We start from the raw sequence: 10,555 nt of genomic DNA on the forward strand, positions 1-10,555 counted from the left end.
CCCTTGAGATGTGAGAAGTTTTTCAAACGGGGAGCCTAGGAGAAGATCAAAATCGAGGATATCGAAGATATGGAAATCTAAGTTGACCTCAATTTTGTCTATCATGAGTGGCACGACACTTGCGACCCCCCCGACATTCAAGGATGTGTCCCGAGGGACAACTCTTTAAGAGCGTGTTGGATGGTCTTAGCGTAACATTGCCCAGAAGATTGTATGCTAAGTGCCATGGCAACACATTAACCTCCATGATGGGGTTAGTGTGGCCTTCTACAGTAGTTCCCCTTATAGAGCAGGAAGTGATCGTGGAGGGAGAACTAATCCAAATTGCTTCAGAAAAGAGTTTCTCTCCGTCGGACCACTCGCTCTCCATGGCTACCTCGAGGGATGCTTCATTACGAGGATCTGGAGGAGTAGGAGGTACCATATGCCTAAGGGAAGGTTCTGTCTAGGGATCTTCGAATTGGTCGGCGTGGACAGAAGAAGGTTCCTTCCCTAATTGGGCATCTATGAGATTCGGAGTGTTTCTATGGTTTCCCAATGATTCATCCTCGAATCTCATAGAGAACTTCGGGGGGTGAATTTCTTCTCCCTCCGATGTTCCTGGTTCGGGTGAGGACTCTATGGCTGAATCTCGAGATATAGAAGATGAAGGATTGGGTTCAGCTGCTAAGAAATCCTCTTGGGTCAACTCACACTCCTCTTAGAGAGGATCATACTCGGCTGACAAGGAGGTGTACTCGTTAATATAATCTAGGATTTTATTAACCTCAGCCGGAAACTTTTGGAGGGGTACTCCTCCAGTGATTGAGTTGAGATGATCGGCGGATTCCTTATCGAGACTCCTCTTAAATTTTCAAAGGACTAAAGGATTGAGTGTCGACATGATAGGGTCGGACTTCACTAGGAGCGAAAATCTAGCCCAGGTTGTGCCTAAAGTTTCCTTCTTATTCTGCTGGAAGAACATGATAGAGAATGTATTCTTTAGGGAGTCCCAGCTGCCCTTTCCGGTATATGTATAGGACGTGTACTATTGCTCTGCCCTCCCTTCAAGAGAGAAGGGAAACAACATCCACCGAAGGACATCTTGTTTCATGCTTGCAGAGGCAAAGCGTGAACAAAGCTGCTCAAACTCTCGCAGATGGTGGTCTGGGTTTTCGCTACTTAACATAGAGAAGGAAAACTCCCGAACCATAAGGATAAGGTCAGGACAAGGTTCATAGCCGGATATGGAAGAGGATGGTGGCTCATTGAACTCGCCCCTTGATGCAGAGAGGTTGTGAAAGGATGGCTTCTCCATGGGTAGCGGGGGTAAAGATAGCAGGAAGAAAACTAAAGATGATACGGGATAAATCCCGTAGGGTAGAGAAGCTTTTAAAGGATAGCTCCTCTATGGGTAGCGGGGGTCAAGGTAGAAGAAAAGAAAAGCAAAGGATACGAGGACGACTAGGTTCGAAGAAAGATACAGCAACCGTTCCCCAGCAATAGCGCCAGAAAGTTTGTTGGGTATTTTAACATCACGAATAAATCCGCAAGCGCACGGATACCGTTGTAGCTTTCACCTCAGAGTATTCCATGGGTTATCGAATCCACAGGGAACGTGTGTGCACTCTCTTCTATTCTAGTCAGTCCAAGGACACACCAAGATAGGTAGAAGGGTATAGAGGATTCCTAAGATAGTGCTACTGCTGAGTTAAAGGTCGATCTCTCGGGCACAATACTCGTTTCGGGCATCGGCTTACAACTGGTCTGCCAGTTGACTCCGGCCAATAGCTCTACGCTATATCCGAATGTGGAGAATTACGAAGGACCAATAGGGCTGTCACCACCTACAGCCTACCTCTAACAAACCGTGGGATATAAGGCAAACGAAGGAAAACCCCTAGCCTAGACACCACGCCTACGCTACTGATTACTACTGCAGTCTATCTACGTATGACGTCCCGTAGCAAACTACAACACTCTATATGAATACAGAGCGACGAACCCGCGAGTAAGAGAACTGATCTCACTCAACTACAAGCACTACTAGCATCTACTATACCAAGTAAAATACTAGAGATAGGAACCACGAATACTTACTAAAACCCGAAGAATGTAGCAGCATCCGTAGCGGTACAAGCTGAGAGTACCGACACGTCGGCAATTCCGTAACTCCCTCACTCTTGTAGAGGTACAAAATGGAGAAGAGCACCGAAGACCGGCGCCCCTCCTGAGTACCTCTACTCTCTCCCTAAGCTAACACAACTATAAACACAAGAGGAGGCTTGAAGTTGAGCACTTGGTGGATGTGAACTCCAACTTGGTGGGTGTCTTGAAATGGAGCCCCTCCCCTCATATTTATAGAGAGGGTACATGGTGCTTTCGGCCGAGGATTGAGCCGGTGCCACCTTGCACCGCCTTTGGCATCGAATGAGGGATCTCCACGTGGAAGATGAGGCCGAGGCGAACCGATCTTAGGTTGGGCTACCTGGTTGGTCGGACGACTAGAAAAGGTGGCCGAACCGCCTCAAACTTGGTCTGGAGGCTGCTAGGTGGGCCCCCATATCATACCCAGGGGTGTGGGCCCCTCTTAAGGTGGTTTAGATGCTCTGGTGGGCCTGTGGATCCTCGTGAATGCGTCTGATTCATTGAGAGGGTATTGCCACGGATTGATGACGTGTCACCTTGCTTGTGGGCTGCATTCCTTCTCATGTGAGTCTATTTAGTGGGCCATTTGATTCTTGTATGTAGTTGCGCATTTTGCCTTGAACTGAGGAGTGTGTTCCCCTGCTCATGAAGTGTGTTTTCACCCTTATTTCACTTGTATACAAATATTTACCAACACTCGTGGAAATGGTCAGTAATAAACCCTTACCACTATGTTGATGTTTATATTTTATGTATCCATCCTATAAGGGACGGATTGAATTATGAACAGTCCACCCAAGATTTCGTCCCCGCTGAGGTAACAAAACAATGGCCACCAACGATTTGTACCCAGCAAATCCAACCCCCACTGCAACTAACGGTGGAGATTTGGTGCTCTGAGATCCGACGCTGCAGGCGAGAAGGCTTCAACGCGTTGAAGCGCCACTGCCCCCCCTACTCCCCCCCCGCGTCCAATCCCCGCCCTTTCGCGCCTGTCTCTCCAAAAAATTGAAGCGCTGCCGCCTCCTCGTCGCCCGCCCCTGCCGCACCGCCCATCCTCGTCGCCCCAGCCACGCCGGCCCTCCGCCGCGCCCCGGCCCCGCCGCCCTCTCGTCCCTGCCGCGCCGCCCCTCCTCGACGGTGGAGGGGGTGGGGGGAGGGCCTCCGCGTCCGTCTCGCCCCTGCCGTGCCACCCCTCCGCGTCGCCGGTGAGGGGTGGTGAAGGCCCTCCGCGTCCAGCGCCGAGGGCGGCCGCCGTGCGGCGCTGCAGGGCGGCCCGCGTGCCGCGCGCTAGCCGCGGACGGCGTGCGGCCCGGTCGCCGTGCGCCTCTGCTTGACCGAGAGGGGGAGGGGGAGGAGGCCGCCGACCTCTGCACGAGCGGCCCGCCGACGGATCTTGGGGCGGCCGGCCCGGAGCCAGCGAGCCGCCACCGGATCTCCTGCCGCGGCCCGGCCACGCCGCCGTCAGGGGCGGGGGAAGGGAATCCCCAGCCGTGTGCCCTCCTCGGCAGGCGTGGGCGGCCGGCGGGGTGCGCGCCCTCCGGCGTGCGCCATGCGGCGCGCCCTCCGCGGCAGGCGTAAGCGCGGTTTTTTTTCCTCGCTCCCCAACCCTAGCGCCTCGGCCTGCCCGCCACCGCCGCTCCCTCCCGTTGTCGGAGTCCGACCGCCGTGCCGCGTCAGGAGGTCGCAGCTGCGCCGCCTCGGGGCGATGGAGTCATCCCCGGCCCTCCGCGTCCAGAGCAGCACCCCTCCTGCAGGCCCTCAGCAGGTGGACGTCGCTCGCAGCCCCGCGCAGCGGGCCGTCCAACTCTGGCCTCCCCGTCGCGCGGGGGTCTCCGCGAGATCGAGCCGCTGCTCCACCGTCGATGCACCGTGCCATCGTGCCGCCGACGCCCCCTGCACTTCACCGCCATTACCACAGGTCCATCTTCGTCATCCCTACTCTAAGTTGTTCATGGCATGGTCTGCAGGGATGAACATGCAAATTGGAGGCTGCCACCGGCTGCAACTGATTTATCCATGTCAATCCTCACTAGGATCTAGGCCCTCTTACGCTTCCTTCCTTTAATTGCTTGTGCTAATGGAAACAATAAGTTTGTCCTTGCCTCAAATTGTTTGGTTGTGCCTCTAGATTTTCTCATCATGAAGAATCAAGTAAGTGTTGCTTTGCTTGAATTGTCTGGCTACCTATATGTGTTATTGTGTTTTAAATTTCTAGGTGTCAACTTTAGATATTTCATGACTCTTCTGTTAATTTTGAGTAAGAACTAATTCTTCTTGCCCCTCTGCTACTCCTTATCAGTTTATTTTTTTTTCAGGCTATGAACAAGAGCTATCTGATGTGCTGCTGATTTGAAAGAAGCCTAAGGTTGAGGGTACACTTTTGAGTGGATCAGGTTTTGGAGAAGCAAAAGCTTCAGGTGATGTTTTTTCCTGGTTTCTGCTTGATCGAGATAGAAGATGCTAGCAGTAAGCAGTGTGCTACTGGATAAAAACAGAGCCAAGCTGGAATTTAGTACCTGTTTCCTCTGCTTTTAAGTTTTAACGACAAGATGTCCAAGTCCTGAAGCTAATCATATTAAACTAAAAAGAACAACAGATAGATAGATTTGTTGGACAAAGTTGATCGCTTTTACAGATAGATTTGTTGGACAAAGTTGATCGCTGGCCACAACAACCAGACATGTCTTCTCCTCCTAATGAGAAGTCTGTACTCACATTTTTCTTCCTATTTTATTATGCTTTATTTCCTGGTTCAGGTGCTCGGTAATCTCAATATTTTGCTTGCTCTCATGACAGCTGTTTGTTACCAGGTTATATTCTCAACTATTCATGCTTGTGGCTTGAACCTCCATTTTCTGACCATTTTCCCATTAACTGTAAAAAAATATCTTAATATTTCTCTTGGACTCTGCCTGTTAACTTCCATTTTTATCGCCGTGGCATTGCTTATAAATCATCAGGGCCAACTATTATATAGTTTTGGGTGATATATTCTCACTATTGCAGGAACTCCTTATAGTCAGCAATCATGCAAGGTTAGTGAATCATTCCCTTACAAGTGGATCAATAAAAAATGGAAAGAAGGTTTCCATTAATTGCTTTGTGAATATTTACGAAGTATTTTCTTACTCGAACTGTTAGGTTGTAGAGTTGGATTTCTTGTACCCAAGCAAAGACATCCAACAAGACATGTTATTAATTATGCAATTTAAATTTGCAGGTAATTGACCGCACATATATGTTTGACATTTTTATTTAGAAAAATAATGGTTGATATCGTGTGTTCTATTTTTATTTTGTATACTGATCATCTGATGATCTATTTCAGACATACGTGAACATTCATAGCTATTCGGGGGAAAGCATTAGTTTTGTGTTGATGATAGTGCTTTTGGAACATGTGTTTCTTTTGTAATCTGTAATTTATCTGTGGCGTTAGCACGAGCACCTTACTAGTTTATGTAGGAGTTGACGGCCAAAATTTGGTACTTAAGAGCCGTCAACAATCGGCTCTATAATATTTTGATAATATTACAAGATTTTACAGCCGATTACACGTGTTCCAAGGAAGATAGATCTGATAAAAGCTAAAACAATAGGAAAAACCTATAGATCTAGCAAATATCGATAAATTGTGAATAAGTCTAGACGAGAAAACAGTGATGCGCCAGAGATCAAAGCCTAGATGAATTCGATAACTTTTGAATAGATCTGAACGAAGCAACAGCGATGCGCTCGGAAGTTAAAGCTCAGATTTACTCGGTAAAACAAACACTTATAAGCAAATCTAGTCGCTCGAATGTTAGACGTCCTTGATTAACTCGAAAGAACTCGCAGAAAAGAAAATAGTGAAGTCGCCGACGAGAAAGTAAATTGCAGAGAAATTGTAAAGATTTGTTTATTGGATGTGTATCAGTTTTTCCAGACTTCGCAAGGTCGCTATTTATAGCCTAAGCTAGACAACTCCTGGCCGATCACGGCAAATACAAGACTTGACAAAAAAGAAAAATATTTCCTAAATTAAAGGTAAACCGAACTGAACCAAATCATCAGAATCCAATTTATTCTGGAATATTCCTTTGGTCCATCGGCAAAGGCATTATCAGCCGATCTCCATACCATAGACGCCAGTACCTTCCAAATCGGAGTATCTCTTCAGCCCATCGGCAGCAACAAAATCGGCCGACTCCCATGTCATGCACGCTGCCCCCGTCCAAATCAACAACCTTTCTCCATTCCATCGTCTACCTTGACACATGTCAAAAAACGGTGTCAACACATGCCCCCCCAGTTTCAGAGTAATATTTATCTTTTTCCTCCAAAATTCACTCCAGCGGTCCAATCAACTTCTCTCTCTGTTCCGTGTGGAGTCATTTCCTCGTATCTCATGCAGATGGCAGGTCAAAAACTCTTCTTTGCCCTTCATCTCTTGCCTTCCCATCAACATAAACAAAATACGACGATTCATTTTTTCATCTTTTGATCCCGATGCTCTCTTAATTAAACCCTAGGTAAAAGACGCTCTATATCCCATAGCCGATTCATCTTCTCTATTTGGCCTATAAATAATAGCTATTGGTACGGCAAACTCTTTAAACTCCCATCGGCTACAGCATCTTCTGCTTCCTTCTTCTCCTCCAGCCAAAACCCTAGTTCTTCTCTGTCTTAGCAATGGCGGGCAACAAGCGTGCAGGTGAAGGTCCTTCCAACCAGCCTCCAGCGCTTCGTCGTCGCTGTTGACGACCATTATTTCCTATTTTGACCGTCAACTTCTCGAGAATAACATGAGCTTTACACCATGTTCCACACATATTTTTACTAATTTCTAACAAGTGCAACAAATTTTGGATGAGTTATGGTTGCAGGAACTAATGTACCAAAAATGAGGCAAAACTGGGAAAAACCCAGGTCGGCCAGCCTCACCTAGGCCGGCCGCCATGGCACCTCCACTAACTGTGCCACGTCTTTGGTCTAGGAGTGAAGTGACATGCTCATATTGCCTCTAAACCGTGGATTGCAAGTTGGTTTGATTAAATGGACCGAAAGGCCTAGCACATGGATTGAAAAGCCCATCTGCAGCACTTACTGAGATCTTTTGGCCTGGAACACCACTACGGACTTCATGCATCCTTGGATCAAGATGTCGGTGAAACGGGAGGCCGAGATGAGCCAAACCCTGGATGGCCGGCCTAGGAGAGGCCGGCCGGCCTACTAACTGTCATGCTTCAACCCGACGCAACCACTACCGACCTCCAGAAGTGATCAAGAGCGTCCACGAAAAGGCGGTGCAGATTTGACGGAGATCCCAGGCCGGCCGGCCTAGAGGAGGCCGACCGGCCTCACTTTGTCATGCCTCGAGCCCATCTTTCGCGTGGAAGCTAAGCAGCCGACCTACTTGCGTAAAGTGCACGCGCTAGCTTTAGCACCGCCTTGGAAGAGCTATAAAAGGACACCCACACCTCCATTCCAAAACACACACCAAAGGAGTTCTCTCTTCTCATTCTTAGTTTCTAGAGTAGGTTAGGTAGTCTGGGAGTTAGAGTTGAGTCGAGCTTGTCTCGGGATTCCGAAGTCGTCATCGGAAGTCGGGTATAAGCTCTTGTATCTTTTCCTCTGACATTTATCAATATAAGTTATCTTCTTTATCTTTTCGAGTCAGCTTTACGTTCCACATTTATTTACCCTTTCCAAGTTATCTTGCTTGTGTGCGGAAGTAATTCCTCTAGCTTAGGCTTTGTATTCCGTCCTTCGTAGTCCACTACGTAAGGGTGTTTTTATAACAGTAGTTGCAGGTTGCCGTTGGACTCCTCTCTCATCCCTTTCTGAAGTCCTTCCTCTTCCAGCCGCCGAAGTAAGCTCTAGGTTCCCGATAACTATTTAGAAGCAAGGTTTAGTCTAGAAAGGCTAGCTCGATAGTTTAGAAGTGTTTTAGGAGTCTTTCTCGCTCATTGTCCTCCCAGCTGCATACCTCTCTAAGGATTAGAGTCTCCTGTGTCAGACGGTCATCGTGGCGATTATCTTATCTATCATATAAGGCTTACCCCCACTAAGTTAGTTGGTTGATATCTTTAGTAAAGTTTGTCATTCGATTCTTCGATACTCTTTAATCATAGTGCTTCCCTGAGAAAATATATGATACCCTGGAATACTCCAAGGTGAAGTGCTATAGCGGTGATTCTGTGCACTTTCGGAATCGATATTCTATTGAGCGTAAGATACGCCAACAAGCATTTCTGGCGCCGTTGCCGGGGAAGCAATTGGCTAAAGATTTCATTGAATAGTTTGATAAAATTTACTAGTTTGTCACCACTAATTTTAGCGGGATTACCATTGCTCTCAGTATCTTTGTGATTTCTGCAGAGCAGTGCAGGACCATATTCGATCAACCATATCACTTCAACTTAGATCCAGAAAGAATTGGGTGAATTTTTTTCTACCAGATGAAATTTTCTTAGGATCAAGGTTTGACAACACCAGCTTCAATACCCATGGTTCAGAAGACACTCCGTCAATTCTCAGCCCTGTCCAATAGCCATATCCCTACTGGACTGAACAATGACCAAGGCATTGATGGCTTTGAGATAAAGACAGGGCTTGTCAACATGATTCAAGCAAGTCCCTTTTGCGGAAAGGCATCAGAGGATGCCCACGCTCATCTACAGAATTTTCTAGAAGTAAGCAGCATAATCAACCCAAAAGGCATTACGATGGATAATGTTCATCTTTGACTATTCCCATTCTCTTTGCTTGGAAAAGGAAAGACGTGGTTTTACACCTACAAGGAAGGACTCGACACTTGGGATGCATGTTCCAATGCTTTTCTGGTCAAGTATTTTCCGGTGGGCAAAATCAATGCCCTTCGGAACAGGATTTCCAGTTTTGAACAACTCCAGGACGAGACAGTCCCAGAAGCCTGGGAACATCTTCAGGAATACATTGCAGCATGACCACACCACGGCATGGAAGAATGACTTATCATTCAGAACTTCTTTCATGGCCTGAACTAGCGATCGCAAGATCACATGGACGCAGCAGCGGGAGGAGCATTCCTCTCTCTCGATGTTGCAGGAGCTAAAGTGCTCATTGACAAGATTGCTTCCAACCAGAGTTGGAAGGGAGATAGGCATTCGGCCCATGCAAAAGAAATACATGAAATTGACAGTGTCAATGTGCTGGCAGCCAAGATGGATCTTCTCATGGAAAAGCTGGAATCTCCACACCAGGAGGTTAACCAGACTATGGAGCCTCAGATGACATATGAAATGTGGCAATACTGGACACTCAGGCAAATCTTGCCCATTCACTCAACAGGACGAGAACTCCATTTTGAACAACACTCCCAATGACTCAAATTGTCATCCTCAGCAATGTTGGAATTCTAAGCCCGACCTTCCCTTCGGCCAACAGCATGGTATCAATTTTAATAATAGTTTTCAACCCTCGCTTAAAGACTTCATGAATGGCCAAAAACAAATTAATGACAACATTAGTGAGAAATTTCTTGCTAATGATAAAATTCTTGAGTCTTTGGCTATGCAACTAGAGGGGTTTAACTCTGGTATTAAACATCGGTTGAGTTTCAATAAATTGATAGAAACTAAAATAACTCAGCTGGCCTCATCCTGCCTTAACCATGACACGGGGAAGCTATCCGGGCAACCGAAAGTGACCCCGAAAGAAAGAGTGAGTGCGGTAGCTGTGCGGGCAAGACAATCCGCACAGAAACCACATCTTCCGCAGGATGCAGGTACACCATACTGCCTTAACCATGATACGGGGAAGCTATCCGGGCAACCGGAAGTGACCCCGCAAGTAAGTGTGAGTGCGGTAGTTGTGCGAGCAAGACAATCCGCACAGAAATCACATCTTCCACAGGATGCAAGTACATAGTGGAAGACCGTAACCGCCAGGAATACTGATGCTGAAGACGGAGTGCTGGAGGAGGCCATAGAATCCAACACCATTGCTACCCAAGAAGATCCCGTGGAACCCCCTAGAACTTCACGGGACTGTCACATACAACCGCCTTACCGCTTCTAGAGCGGAGAAGGAGGCCGGTGGTCGACGAGCAATTCGGCAAGTTCGTCGAGGTAACTAAGAAGTTTTATGGCAACATACCACTTCTTGATACTATGTAGGTTCCCACGTACACCAAGTATCTCAAGGATATCCTTGGCAATAAGAGGGTCCTGCCGACCACCGAGGTCGTGCAGCTTACAGATGAGTGTAGCACAACTATACTCAATCATCTCCTGGAGAAGAAGAAGAAACCAGGATGCCCTACCATCACATGTTTCATCGGAGCTCAACACTTTAAGCACGCTCTTTCCCATCTGCGAGCAAGCATCAGTGTCATGTCAAAGGTAATTTATAATAAACTTAACCATTATGCGCTTGCTCCTACTGCCATGTGTTTGCAGCTAAC

General features: G+C 47.4%; 1 long non-coding RNA gene across 1 annotated transcript; it reads left to right on the forward strand.

Annotated features, from left to right (window-relative positions):
* The first annotated feature begins 3,702 nt into the window (after positions 1-3,702).
* Positions 3,703-5,508, forward strand: LOC120680102. The gene is made up of 2 exons (XR_005677467.1): positions 3,703-4,048; positions 4,446-5,508. It is a non-coding gene; the product is annotated as an uncharacterized LOC120680102 (long non-coding RNA).
* The last annotated feature ends 5,047 nt before the right edge of the window (positions 5,509-10,555 follow it).

The sequence above is a fragment of the Panicum virgatum genome, chromosome 6N (assembly GCF_016808335.1).
Source record: "Panicum virgatum strain AP13 chromosome 6N, P.virgatum_v5, whole genome shotgun sequence".
NCBI lineage: Eukaryota > Viridiplantae > Streptophyta > Magnoliopsida > Poales > Poaceae > Panicum > Panicum virgatum.